Source organism: Hylobates moloch, unplaced genomic scaffold (genome assembly GCF_009828535.3).
Source record: "Hylobates moloch isolate HMO894 unplaced genomic scaffold, HMol_V3 SCAFFOLD_6, whole genome shotgun sequence".
Taxonomy (NCBI): domain Eukaryota; kingdom Metazoa; phylum Chordata; class Mammalia; order Primates; family Hylobatidae; genus Hylobates; species Hylobates moloch.
Window position 1 is genome coordinate 67,022,231 of NW_026652281.1, and position 15,270 is coordinate 67,037,500.

General features: G+C 41.0%; 1 protein-coding gene across 3 annotated transcripts in view; it reads right to left on the reverse strand.

Moving 5' to 3' along the window:
- RASGRF2 (Ras protein specific guanine nucleotide releasing factor 2) overlaps positions 1-15,270 on the reverse strand; it is a 270,733-nt gene that overhangs the window by 232,713 nt on the left and 22,750 nt on the right. Inside the window, exon 1 of one of the 3 annotated variants that reach the window (XM_058440755.1) lies at positions 1,127-1,149. The exons of the other annotated variants lie outside the window; for them this stretch is intronic. The gene's annotated coding sequence lies outside the window, so the exon portion shown is untranslated. Of the gene's footprint in view, positions 1-1,126; positions 1,150-15,270 lie in introns of those variants that run through there. 3 annotated transcript variants of the gene reach the window in all.

The following is a 15,270-nucleotide window of genomic DNA, read 5'->3' on the forward strand; positions in this document are numbered from 1 at the left end:
CATCGCCTACTGGGTTCCTTGTTGGCCGAACCCAGCCAGAAGCCCCCAAGCCTGGCTGTCTGCTGATGCAACTTATACAGGCAGAGCAGGGTGAAAAAGGGTGGAGCATGGGTGTAGAAGGCACAGCAGAAAGCATTCTATGTGTCTTCCAATGAGAAAAATGAAAGTCAGTAAGAAACTCCAGGAAGGGGAAAATGTAAAAGAAAGTCACAGTGCAAATAGGAAGCCTGCCAAAATGTGGCATGATGCAGTGAGCACACTCGAAAGAGAATGTATTTAAACTCATTTCTTAAAGATAAAGAAGCTGTGATGTTGGAACCACAGAGAAAGAAATCAATCAGAGTATACTCCTATATGCTGCAACAAAACTTATTTTCGGCTTTTGTCTTTCAAGAATCAACCTACATGTAAAGCCCAGATGACCATTTAAATCTCAGAATGTATGGTATCAAACATAATAGCCTCACAGTAAAGGTGGGAGGAAGAAAGGAAGAGGTAAGGCAGAAAGTAGAGAATCAAAAGGTACTGTTGAAAGTGGATGAAACAGGAAATAGAAATTTACCAGTATTATTCAAAGTTATAAAACTGGGAAGATGGTAACCAGTGGGGGGAGGTTACTCCAGCCCTATGCACACGACATGTGAACACTCAGGCGTTTCCACTTCTGGAAGGACGTGTTCAGCAAACACCATGTCCTCAGGTTCTGGTCACTCAAAGCCCTCCTTTGGCACCGGTTCCTCCCCTATGTTCCTAATGTCACTCATCTTCCTATTTTAAAGATGCAGCTGTTGCCAATGGAGAGCTCAAAGTCTTAACAACTTGAAAGATCAATATTCACTGATTTTCTTCCATGTTTTACATTTCACTTCTATAGGAACTACTGAAACTATTTCATTCTGTGACAAAACAGTAAGTTTCCTGATGTGAACTGGGAAGTTATTGCTGTTTCAGTGAATTCTCATTTTAGCCAACTTGCCTGGATAAATACACCAAGAAAGACAGTTGTTTGGGCTTCATTAAGATCACACTTTGTTGTTGTTGTTAGATGGAATTGAACAAATTTCTTGAAACTGTGGTTGCTGTAAGAGGGGTCTGTTTCTCTATTAAGAAGTCTCCTTTTACTCACCTTAAGTGAGGTCCTCAAGCATTGGCAAATCAATTAGTAGTATCTTTGAGCACCAAAGAGGCCCTCTGCTTAGTGAAGACGTTCTAATTTGCAGCGTCCATGGAGAAGGTGGACCTGCAAACCAGAAGCCAGATGCTACATGATGAAGTCAAATCCTACAACTTCCAAGATTTCGAGAAGGTAAATTGCTAAGACATCCTGTTTGCACCTGCAACTCCTTATTCTAGAGGGAAAACCACAGTCATCTCAAAGATGATTGTTTATAAAAATGCAAAGAAAGTAGCCTCAAGTTCATTAATAGTCCCCTGAAAGTTTTGTTTTTGTAATATTGGCTGAAAATGTTCTGACTCAGTTAATTGCCAAATAAGGAGACTTTGGTTGTAAAATCTTTATTGCCAGCTAATTTTTATCATGTGCCTCAAGCTTTTAAATTTCATGTTTTTGCTGGAAAAAGGAAATTTCCTGACTTTGCTTTACTAAGCCTATAAATACATACACCAAAGAAATAAAACAACTTTGAGAGGCTGAGGCGGGCCAATCACTTGAGGCCAGGAGTTTGAGACCTGTGTGAAAGCTCCATCTCTACCAAAAAGATGAAAATTAGCCAGGTGTGGTGGCACACGCCTGTGGTCCCAGCTACTTGGGAGGCTGAGGCATAAGAATCACTTGAACCCAGGAGGTGGAGATTGCAGTGAGCCGAGATTGCACCACTGCACTTCAGCCTGGGCGACAGGACAAAGGGAGACATTTTTGACAAAGTGTCAAAAAAAAAAAAAAAAAAAGGAATAAGAAGAAGAAAGAGAAGGAGGGGCAGGAGGAGGAGGAGGAGGAAGAGGAAGAAAAAGAAGAAGAAGAAGAAGAAGAAGAAGAAGAAGAAGAAGAAACACTTTACACATTTTCCAAGTATCCTGCAGTTTCTTCTGAATTTTCTTTGTTATGTTTACAAAAATTAATATCAGAGGTCTATTTGAGCTATTTTTAATATGTATACACAACGGAAACAAAAGTGAGTCATATAAATTATCACACACACACACACACAGAGAGAGAGAGAGAGAGAATAGCAAAATAACTGGTCATGGCTGATCTCCACTCCTGAATTTTACAGTTTATGTGGTTATTTTACATAAAGGATATTCTACGAAGTGCAAAAGTTGTAATTACTTTCCTCCTCAAAGTTCAAGTTCAAGGTGTAAAATCAAGAATAAACATTAAAGGTTCAAAGGTAAGCAAAAGAGGCAAAAAAAATAGTGATTTAACTAGTAACTATAGGGAGGAGGAGGAGGAAGAGAGAAGGTGGAAGAGTGGAGGGGGTAATGCAATGAGCAAAATCATCACTAGTTACTGTCAAGAAACAATGGTTTGGGGCTGGGCGCAGTGTCTCACACCTGTAATCCCAGCACTTTGGGAGGCCAGGGTGGGCAGATCACCTGAGGTCAGGAGTTTGAGACTAGCCTGGCCAACATGATGGAACACCATCTCTAGTAAAAATACAAAAATTAGCCAGGCTTGATGGTTCATGCCTGTCATCCCAGCTACTCGGGAAGCTGAGGTGGGAGAATCACTTGAACCCGGGAGGCAGAGGTTGCAGTGACCTGAGATCACCCCACTGCACTCCAGCCTGGATGACAGAGGGAGACTCTATCTTAAAAAAAAAAAGGAAAAGGAAAGGAAAGGAAAGAAACAATGATTTGTATATTAATTAAAACCTCCAGAGGAACTAAAGGCAGAGACAGCTACATGCTGTTGGCTCTAAGAAGTGGGATTAGAAATGAGAAAGAGTGGGGTATGGCAGACTCATCTTTTTATTTTAAACCCTCTTATACTACCCAGGTCATTTTTATGATGTGTATACACTTGAATCAATATTGTTACCATGTATAAAAGCTGGTTCTAAAATATGAATATCATGTATCTCATATATGTGTGCATGTGTATATATATATATACATGAAATTCCATTTATATGAAATTCTAACTAAAGTGACAAAAGTCAGATCAGAGGTTGATTAGAGCTGGAGTTAGGGAGGGGAATGACCACAAAGGGGCCTAAGTAAACTTTTGGAGGTGAAAAAAATATTCTGTATGTTAATTGTGGTGGTAATTACACAACAGTATATGTGTGCCCAAATTTATGGAGATGAGCACTTAAAATGGATAAATTTTCTTGTCTATAAACTATACCCCAACCAAACTTTTTGAAAACTGCACTAATGGTTTGAAAAGCATGGGGAAAATCCACTGTAATTCCCTCGGGAGAGTACATACCCAAGCTTGATTTCAAATCATAATGCTTTTCTGGCATAGGCAATGTTGCTTCAAGCTCTCACATCAGTGAGTACAAGCTCAGAGGGGGTTCTTCACAGTAGAGGCAGTCACACAGGAGAGTCCACAATACCATATTATCACTTATCTGTGAGATGTATGGATCAGAAAATGGGGAGCTTTCTCCAACACTAGAAAGATGAAAGCAGCAAATGAAATTTTATGAAGGTTTTATTTTTACCCTCTAGCCTGAGAACTGTCTTCTTACAGATTTCATTAGGACTAGGACAACAAAGACTTGAAGAAATCTGACAAAGGCATCAGCTCGTCATTTCTGTTTGATTTCTTCAGCATTGTAGAGTTTGATCGTTGCTTTGACGTACCTACTACCTCTTTTTTTTTTTTTTTTTTTTTTTTTGAGACGGTGTCTCGCTCTGTCGCCGAGGCTGGAGTGCAGTGGCGCAATCTTGGCTCACTGCAAGCTCCGCCCCCCGGGTTCACGCCTTTCTCCTGCCTCAGCCTCCCCAGTAGCTGGGACTGCAGGCGCCCGCCACCACGCCCGGCTAATTTTTTTTTGTATTTTTAGTACAGACGGGGTTTCACTGTGTTAGCCAGGATGGTCTCGATCTCCCGACCTCGTGATCCGCCCGCCTCGGCCTCCCAAACTACCCCTTCTTAAAGTGCACTTCCTAGGGGGCCCTGGAGCCACATTGGTAACCACAGAGATAAGGACCCTCCTGAAGCTGACAGAAAGGCAGAATTTCCTTACCTGGAGGAAAGACTCAAAGCATTTGTTTGGAAATATGAAGTTATGGAAAGTGCTAGGGGTCTTCCACTTGCCCCTCCACCCTCTCCAACCTTCTTCACCCCATCTGTGCCCCTGGAGGCCGAGGTACATGGAAACCCTCTGGCTTCTGCTGGGTTTGACCCACAGCGGCCACCATCAGGAGATGAGAGGGGAAAGGGGTGAAACTGAGGTAGCCAGCTCTCCAGCTCAACTCCCTACCACGATTAGTTGCAACCCTCTATGGCTTTTGTCAAATAATTCCCTAAAGCTAATCTCTAATTTCTATAACCATTCCTTCCCTCTTGCCTTCAGGCCTACAGGTGAGAATGGTTCCCTGCTCTAGCCAGCCCTGGGCACTGCACTAGGCCTTACTGGTTCCCAAAGCCCTGCCCTCCCTTGGTAAATCATCTCTTTATTGAACGTGCCTCAATTGCCCAGTTTGAGAATGTCAGCTCTTTCTTGCCAAGATCCTGGCTACTACAGAGGGCTTTGGAGACAAAAAGGACCTTGATGAAATTTTTAAATGCTCTCACTACATAAATTAGGAAACGGAGTGATGAGTAGAAACCGCTGGATTTACTCTATTTTGTATATACTTGCCTTGAAATTAAAGTTGTTGACTTTCTGCTATCAAAAGCTTTAGGCACAAATGTTCCACTGATTAATTTAAAATATTTCCATTTAACTTAACATATTCTAAAAATATAGTTTGGTTGAGCAAAATAATATTCACGGAAGAATGTGTCATGGATATGGTGTCCATCCATTTCCAGACACTGTCATTTCATCCCTGGAGGCAGCCAGGGAGGTGTAGGCTTAGACTCTATTATTTGGGGCCCCTATAGAAAAGCCTTCACTAAATTATGCACGGACATTATGCCATCAACCTCTAGCAAGGGACAGATTGAAAAATGGCCCCACAAAACACTATACTATTTATTTCAGTAATGTTGCTGAGGGCACAGTTCAAAACACACATAGGATTCCTTTTATGAGGTTTTTCTTTCGAGTCTCAGCCCAGGAAAAAATGGTTTTACCTTAATCTTTTCAATATTATGAATCTGTCACTGACTCAAGGAGCCTGGAAGCTCTTGGCCGAATTTGTACCTCACTTCTAACAAGTAAATAGCATCTTCCAGAAAATGTTTCATGTGCTGACCATACTCCCTGCTTCTTTTCTTTCCACCTCATCTCCTTGTGTATTTTGTTTTATTTTTTAATCTTTGTAGGTGTATCTTTGTGGGCTGTATCAAATCCATTTGAAATGAGGCAGGGATAAATTCAGAATGAACTTTCAAAAAAGACTGAAAATAGTGACATGTATCTTTCCTCATGAAGCTTAATCTATATTTACTGCATTAAAACAATAAACAAGCTCAAATTGGAATGAGAACTTTTATAACTTACCCTGAGGCTTATCCTGGAACCAACTGTTTTCTGTTTGTCAGAGAGTTTCTGCCCTCTTTCACAAGTAAGAACCTGCTTGTATCTCCCTCCTATTCTCTTCTGCAAACTAGAACACTCATTTTTCACTTTATTAACCAGAAATAAAGGTGGAGCAAATACTACACTACATTGAGTAAACTTGCAGAAACCCTCAAAAAAGTCAATTCCCTGCAGGCATGGGGATGTGAAGGCTGCTGATGCCCCTGAGTGGGACTGGGGAGGCAATTTTCTCCTGCAGTCTCAACACTAAAGGGAGCGTTCAGACCTTAAGAGGCAGGGACCTACCAAGGACAGTACTGGCTTTACTGAGAGTCTTGGTCTCTTAGAGTCTCTCTCCTCTCTCTTGTCTCTCTCTCTCTGTGTGTGTGTATGTGTGTGTGTGTGTGTGTGTCTGTGTGTGCATGTAACAGAAATAAGAGTGATATTCTGCATGTTAAAAGGAAATTCAGCTGAGGCAATGGGCCTTCTCTGGTCCAGGATGGGAGAGGAGGTGGAGACATCATGGTGCCAGGAGAGGGTGGGAACAGACACAGCAGGAATCGATATGAAGCCCGTATGCATTATGACCTTCCTAATGGGAATTTCTTCCCAGGACATCTCATCCAAAGAGTCATTATTCCCTTGTCCATGCAGTCTCCCTACATTTTAAATTCACCTGCCATGGCAGCACTTACTTATCTAAGGGCCTTTTGCCTCCAGAATTCACATGTGGTGTTAGTCAGGTTAAAAGCCACTGTCCCTGGCAAAGGGTTTATGTAAACTACAGGTGCTCAAAAAAGCATTTCTGTAAAATTTGAACATGGCTACATAACTTAAAGAGAAAAATATTTTAAATATAAGAGCAACTACTTTTTTGTATATATTATCTTGGAAATGCATTCAGTAGTTCAGAAGGTTTTTTAAAAATGTACATCAATATACATCTCATTGATATTAAAGCAAACACGCACACTAGAGATGGATCTAGTAATAAAATAAAACAAAATAAAAATGGATATGTAAGGTGGGACTTTGGGGTAAAACTGGAAAAAGGTGGAAAAGGTCAAAGTCCTGTTGAGTGAGAAAGGCTGATAAGGTCTTCCTGGACCTTGTTAGCAATGCAGACTCTCAGGTCCTGCCTGAGATTCTGCTATTTATTTATTTATTGAAAGACAAGGTCTCATCTGTCACTTAGGTTGGAGTGCAGTGGCACCATCTCAGCTCACTGCAACATCGACCGCTTGGGCTCAAATGATCCTCCCACCTCAGGCCCCCCAACACACACACCACACTTTTTTGTAGAGATGCGGTTTCACCATGTTGCCCAGGCTGGTCTCAACCTCCTGGGCTTAAGCAATCTGCCTGCCTTGGCCTCCCAAATTGCTGGCATTACAAAGTGCTGGGATTACAGACATAAGTCACCACACCTGGCCCCAAGTTTGCATTTTTACAAGGCCTCCAGGGGATTTGCAGATCTTTGTAAGGTTTGAGAGGCCTCGCTCTAAGGTACCTGAAGTTCAGATATTCTGTCAGTGAACTTATAAAATTAAGAAGTGCTGACAAAAATGATGGGTCCCAGACATCTACAGTGATATGAAAAATGAGATTATGCCATTTCTCAAGGTAGATAACTTTCCTGCTCTAGTCTAATTGACAAACTCCTATGACCTACAAATTGACAAACTCCTATGACCCACAAAAGCACTATCACTAACCTGAGCTATGCAGCTCACCTTTTGTGAACCTTCATGTACTAGAACAGTCAGCACTTCTAGTGTACAATGGACATTTGAACTCACTGTCCTTACCTGTGCTCATTCCCAGATTTATACCAAGGAATTCCCACTAGAATTTAGAAACCACAAGAATGTGAAAGATACCAGCCAGCCAGCGATTCAACCCATGGGAAGGAAAAACCTAGCCTGGAAGTACAAAAGGACAACACTAAACAGGAGCCCAGTGGGGCACTGGGGTGAGGCAGTAAAGGTGTGGACCAACAGCCCTGCTCAACATAACAGGGCTCCTGCCACAAAGAGCTCCTAATAGAAGCCAGCTAGAGAAGGGAAAATGCCCCCAGCAGATAGGAAGCCCTAACACCAGAACTTTTTTGGCTTAGCAATGGGGGTCTAGATGACTTCTTCCTGGAGCCCCCTCCCGACTCCTTTCACTGGCAAGAGGATGACAAGAGTGTCTGGAAAATTCTCAGGATTCCAAGTATTGGCTCTGGGTTAGACATGAAATTGGGCACAAAGGAAGCTCACCTATTTCCTACAGAACCTGGAAATCAAGCCACCACTAAACAACACATTGGTGCCTTTGTGCAATTTAATCAATGATGTTCCAGCTGAGCAGAAAAAGAAAATAAAAAAAAAAACATCTGGCAGTCAAATTAGTAAGAGGTCTTTCCTTTAGGTGACAGAGCACTGGGCTAAGCCAATAGAAGGCACCTGTGTTCTAAGAAAATGACCCTACTTTCTCCAGGGGACACAGCTCCCGCTTGTCCCCAGCAAAAACATGTATGCAGCCTTTATACACAAAGCCATCTGCCCTCTCCACCTTGGCAGCCTCTAAGGTAGGTGGTGGGGAGAAGGGGAACACAGAGTACATGAGCGGAGGAATTCTCGAGTCCAGTAAACAATCCAGACAAACAACAGTGGTCTGAAGTGAGGAAATGGCTCTCCAAGGGCTCACCATCCCTTTCATCTCATTATAACTCTTACTATAATTGTATTTTACCACAAAATAATTATACTGAGTTTTACAAGTTGACTGGTAGCATGATTAACTACAGTATAACTACACTGTGTTACAATGACCATAACAGTATACGTTTCAAAATCCAAGAATATAGTGAAGCTCGGACTTCAAAACGGAACCTTTTATTGCAGCATGTGAGGAGAGCAGGCTAGCTCCCTCTCTGTTAATAGTCCATCTCCATCTTCCAGATCTCATTTACTAACACAATGTGGCACTTTATGAAAACATTTTTTCACTCTTCAGTAATAGTGCCAAAGTCTGCAACAACATTATTAGTTGTTCTGATGATAAAGGTTGCTCCAATACAGAATTCCACACAAAGGAGTCTTTAAGCAGCCCCCATTATAGTAGAATGTCTAAACAAAAAACAATAGCCAAACAGAAATGAGCAAAATCATGAATAACATTTCCATAAGTATGTTTGGATCAATTCTTTTAACATCTGGTATCCTTAGGTAAGGCTTTATACAACTGACTTCATCTGATTTAGAGTAAGTTAATCTGATTTTGAATATCAACACACAGTAAAGGAGTTCTTTCTTTTAAAAAATACCCATTATATAGCCAGGCACAGTGGCTCATGCCTCTAATCCCAGCACTTTGGGAGACAGATGCGGGTGGATCACTTGAGGCCAGGAGTTCGAGACCAGCCTGGCCAACATGGAGAAACCCAATCTCTACCAAAAATATAAAAATTAGCCAGGCATGATGCCTGTAATTCCAGCTACTCAGGAGGCTGAAGCATGAGAATCATTTGAATCCCGGAGGCAGAGGTTGCAGTGAGCCAAGATTGCACCACTGCACTCCAACCTGGGTGACGGAGCGAGACTCTGTCTAAAAAAAAAAAAAAAAAAAAAAAAAATCAATTAGGATGCTCGACTTTCTGATGCTCAATTAATGACACCTTAATTTTTTAATGTCTGCAATTTAAAAAGTAAAATTTACGATCATTAGGGCAAATTATATATGTCCAAACTATGCCTATTTTGTTATGCTTTATTTTTGTTTGTATGTACAAACTATAGATAATGGCTAATATTTATCAAGCATTCGTTATGTGCCAGACATTATTAAGCAACATTACAACATTTTTAAGGAATGTTTGTTAAGCAATATTTACAAATGCCTTCTAACATTATCCCTGAATCAACCCTATGAGGAGATGTTACTTCTGCCTCATTAAGAGATGAAAGGAGAAGCACAGAAAGGTTAGACTGCTAATACGTGGCAAAGTCAGCATCTGAAAGCAGACAGTGGCTCTCTCAATTGCTATTAAGTAGCAATTGACAGAGAAGTGCAGAAAGTATCCACCAGGGCTTGGACTACATACATCAATTAAGACTTTAAACACATAACAATGATTTAATTCAGCAAGACTCTAACATTTATTAACAACCTTCATAGAATGGTACTAAGAACTTTAGGTAACTTATAAGAAAAATAAGACATGGTCCTTGGCTAAAAGGACTTTGCAGACTAATTAAAGAGATGATAGGCCAGGTGTGGTGGCTCATCCCTGTAATCCCAGCACTTTGGGAGGCCAAGGCATGGGGATCGCTTCGGCCCAGGAGTTTGAGACTGGCCTAGGCAACATGGTGAAACCTCATCTCTACGAAAAATACAAAAATCAGCCGGGTGTGGTGGCATGAGCCTGCAGTCCCAACTGCTTGGGAGACTGAGGTTGGAAGATTGATTGAGCCCAGGAGGTGGAGGTTGCAATGAGCCAAGATCATGCCACTGCACTCCAGCCTGGGTGTGACAGCAAGACTCTGTCTTAAAGAAGAAGAAGACTACACGCACACACACACACACACACACGCATGCACATTTATTTCAAAACTACATATGAGTAGAGATGATAATGTGGTACAAATGAAACAAAGGGAAAGATGACAGATATAATAGGAAGTGTTGTGGAGGTGATCTCTAAGTAGCTTTCTAAGAAAATAATGCTTGGATTAGAGAGTGATGGGAGAAGAGAATTTCACACCGTGATCAGAAACAGAGGCAAAAAGGAACAGGAGAGATGGAGGTGGCAGCTGGAGAATAGAATGTATGTCACGAAGTATTTCAAGTTATATGAAACTGTGATGAGCTATTTCACAGTGGTTTTCTTTAACGAAGAATCTACATTGTATGCTCATCACTATTCTGACTTTATCCCCTCTTTTCCCAGTGTTATAGAGCATTACTGAGTATTAAGTGGAAGCCAGCTCCCTGCGCTCCCTCCCTTGTCTGCCCTCCCACAAGCATGCATCACGTGCTCAAAAACAAACTAGCAGAGTAAATAAGTGACGTCACTACAAATCACCCAGCACTTATTTCCAAAAATTGTCTTCTCATGAAGCTGAAATAAAATTAGTGTTGAATTCAAATGACTGAACTACTTGTCTATTTTAAAACGATGATGGGGAGGTCTACACTCAACCAATGTGTTTTATTTAAAGAGCTCTCACTCGACTGAATGCTTAGCCTAGGGTAAACTGTGGTTCCTGCCCGCAAGGACTTTTTAATCCAGTGGAAACTAAGTCTCTCACAATGCCTGGCACACAGTCAGTGCTCAACAAATAGGAGCTCCTACCTCTTGCGCACTGTAGCTGAACAATGGGAATTTAAAGAAAAAGTCCAGAAGCGAAGGACAGACCCATAAGGTCATTGTAAATCAAAGAGTTGGTAAGTACTATGTAGAGACCACTGGCGAGGTGTGGCAAACTTCCCAGAGGGTCAGAGAGCTGGTCTTCTATAGAAAAGGAGCTCATCTGGCAGAAGGAGAAAGCTGGAGAGCATTTCAAGCAAAGAAAACAGCAATGCACACAGCCTGTTAAACAGTGATGACTAGCTTTGTATGGTGTGACTGGGGCCCAGATATGGGGGCAGTGTGAGTAAAGGGGCCAGACCTCCGAGGGCTCCAGTGTTCTGGAAAGAGGGTGGATTATCTAGCAGTTATAAGGAGCCAACAGCAGATAGTAAGCAGGAAAATAACATGATATGACCACTTTAGAGAAACAGGTGCAATGGCAATGTGGAGAATGAATTGGAAAGGAGGTGTGGAGGTCACCTAGCAATTCGACTGAGGTAATATAAAGGTTTGAATTCAAGCAGTGATGAGCAAGACGAAAAGATGAACCTTAACGATACAAATGGTAGATTTTTCCTTGCAACATGTAGCTTCAACTCCAAGTTAGAGACTGTCGCATTTCCTTATGTCCCCAAGGCAACCACTGTGGAGCAGTTCAGACTATTCAGACGACTGCCTTTTGAATATGGAGACTAAAAATTTTAACATACAGAATGCCCCTCTCCTACTTCCCTTCTTTCAGTAAACATTGACTATGTGAAACTAACTACATACCTGTACTGGTAGTTAGAAATGCAAAAGCAAATAAGATACAGTTCTAAGGAGTTCAGAGTTGAATAAAAGACAGACAGATACATAGATAATAACCAACAATATCCCAGTGCTATAAGAGCTGTGTATGGGGCAGTGGGTGTGCAAAGGAGACTTCCAGAGTGTTTGGTTGGGACTGAGAAGGTAGCATTTAACTCCGTGAATGTCTTAATGATCTAAAAGATTTATGACCAATTTTTTAAATGATGTGCATATTGCCAGTGATATTTCCCATTAACTTAGCTGAAGCTATACTTAAATTTCCCAAAACATATAATTTCAGATATAGACTATGTGATGGCGTCTATAAAGTTTTATTTAATATTGTGAATGTGAAAGCTAAAGCCCAATGGTAGAGGTCTGCTTGTTAGCTAGGGCTCACCTGTTAACTACTATAATAAAAACCATTTTCTTACCTTTTGAAGTTTCAACTGTTAAACTGACTCTTTGTATTGAATTTCACCATGGAAACAAATAAAATGCTTACACACACACATACACACACACACACACACACACCTAAAGACCTATTGGAGTCAAGCACACACTCTGTATTTATCTTCCACAATAAAAATCTTTGCTTCATACCTAACACTCTCTTCAGACTCTTTTTGGTGGCCTTAGTTCACTTTCAATTTTTCCACAAACTGGCAGGAGTTCCCATAATACTCCACCCCCTCCACATCCTTCCTGTGCTGGGTCACTTAAAAATAACTAGCCATGAAACACTTAAATATTCAGGAAATTATTTTAGTGGAAAAGTCACTGGCGATCACAATTGTAGCGAAACAGAGAATCCAGGGTAGACCTCAGAAGGTGTTTAAGTAAGAATTTTATCTCTTAGAGAGTATACATTTCTTTACTCCTTACTTTACTACCAAAACAATTTGTTTGCAACATGTGGCTAATCTCTGGGGTAATGCTCTTTATCTAACATCCTTCATTATGTGGCAATAAAATAGACTTTTATAAATTCTGTTGCCACAAAAATATTTTCACTTAGAATTTTGAACTTTTTATGTAGCTGCATCATGTAACAATTACTAAATGGCTAAATAATTATTTTAATTATATAAGATATACAAGTCTACTACAGAAAAAGACCATATAAATAAGCATGAAGAAAATTAACCCCAATCTTCCCTATCAAAGAGAATCAGTATGAACAGTCAGAATCTGTTTCATTCAGAACTTCTGTTGTTGTTGTTTTTGTTGTTGTTATTGTTTTTGAGACAGGGTCTCACTTTGTTGCCCAGGCTGGAGAATCTCTGCTCACTGCAATCTCTGCCTCTCAGGCTCAAGTCATCCTCTCACCTCAGCCTCCCAAGTAGCTGGGACTACAGGCACCTGCCACCACATCTGGCTAATATTTTCATATTTTTTGTAGAGATGGGGTCTCACTATGTTGCCCAGGCTGGTCTCAAACTCCAGAACTCAAGTGATCCACTCGCCTTCACCTCCCAAGGTGCTGGGATTACAGGCATAAGCCACTACACAGGCCTCTTTCAGAAATGTTGAAAGTATAAATTCATACATTTCTCTTTAAAATACTGATCCTCTATAGAGACTCTCTAATAACTCACTGCCATCATTTACATTGAAAATACAATTATATGGATAATCCATAGTTTAAGTAATCAATCTTTATAGTTGAGCATTCAGGTCGTATTCAATTCTTCATTATTAATGACAACATTCTAATGAGCCTACTTATTACACACACACCTTGGCACATTTATCCAAGTGTTTCCTTAGGACATAATCCTAGAAGTAGAGTTGCTGGATCAAAGATTAGACATGATAAGGTCATAATTTTTACATCACAGAAAATGTATACCTCATAGATTTTTAAGAACACATATGATAGAAGAATAACAAAGAAATACCTGATTTAAAATAAAACAGAGCATAATAAGCATATCTGTATTAAGAAAACACAAAGGAATGTATAATCTTTATTTAAAGGTAAGAGTTTACATCAATTAAATTATAGCTTAGGTGTCAACAAAACACAAACCCTAACCTAAAACATGTTGGGGATCAGTCACATTTGCTAAACTTGTACCACAAGAAAAACGAGGCCAGGTGCAGTGGCTTATGCCTGTAATCCCAGCACTCTGGGAGGCCAAGGCAGGTGGATCACTTGAGGCCAGGAGCTGGGGACCAGCTGAGCCAACATGGCAAAACCCCATCTCTACTAAAAATACAAAAATTAGCCTGGTATGGTGCCTGTAATCCCAGCTACTCGGGAGACTGGGGCAGGAGAATCACTTGAACCTGGGAGGCAGAGGTTGCAGTGAGCCAAGATCATGCCACTACACTCCAGACTGCCCAACAGCACAAGACTCTGTCTAAAAAAAAAGAAGAAGAAGAAGGAAAAACGAGCTCAGCTTATTCAAGAGGCCCCATGAAAAAAGAACTCTGTAGACAATAAACTTGGATGCTATATTATAGATCAGCACTGGACAAGAGAAATATAATACGTACCACAAATGCAAGCCATGCGTGTAATTTTGAATTTGCTAGTGGCCACTTGAAAAAGAAGTAAAGAGAAATAAGTAAAATTAACTTTAATAATACATCTTATTTCACCTAGTATATCCAAAATATTCATTCAACATGTAATCAAATAAAAAATTTATTGAGGTCTTTTATGGGTTTTTGGTACCAAGCCTTCAAATTCCAGCATGTGTAAGTATACACAAAGCACATCTCATTTTGGACTAGTCACATTTCAAGTGCTCAAGGCTACCATAATGAACAGTGCAGATGTAAAGCAGAGGTTGGCAAATGTTTTCTGTAAAGGGCCAGATAGTACATATTTTAGGCCTTGCAGACCCAGAGGCAAAATCAAAGATATTCTGTAGGTACTTAAATAGCACTGTTTGCCTAGGGTGGGCTTCCCAGGGTTGCAGCTTTGCACCCAAGTGCTCTCAGATAGAGACATCCTCAGGATGAAGAGCAGCTGGCCTTAGGGTGGGCAGGGCTGCTGCCATCAGTTTCACCAGATCCCAGTGAGCCCCCCCAACCATGCAGAGAGTCCAAGTCATCGCAATGAGAGCAGGTGGCTGTGGCTAGAAGGGACGAGACCTAGCAACTGAGACTCCCAGATGGAGAGTCCACTATTCACTGTCCTGCAGTTGCCACAGCAGAGATCCCAACATGCTGGTATTGACTTGAGCAGATGCTGGGAGCAGAAGAGAACAGGGGCAAAGGGGATGCCCCCAGCTTGGTCTCTGTAATTGCTGATGCCAGTCCATCGACATTCAGAGGGCAGACACTGCTTAGAAAACAGGTTATCAAGTAAGGGAGCATTAACAAAGACATTTGCAAAGTAAAACTTCTGGAAATCCTGTCCTAACCCATTTCAAAAAGCGGTACCAAAGCATACAAGTGGGTATTCCTCATGGCTAACATTGAGAGACATGGCTCCAAGTTACTGAGAATTTTGTGGAGACCTATTTGACATCAAGAAAAATTCCCCACAGTAAACTTGATTAATGATAGAACCAAATTCCTAGC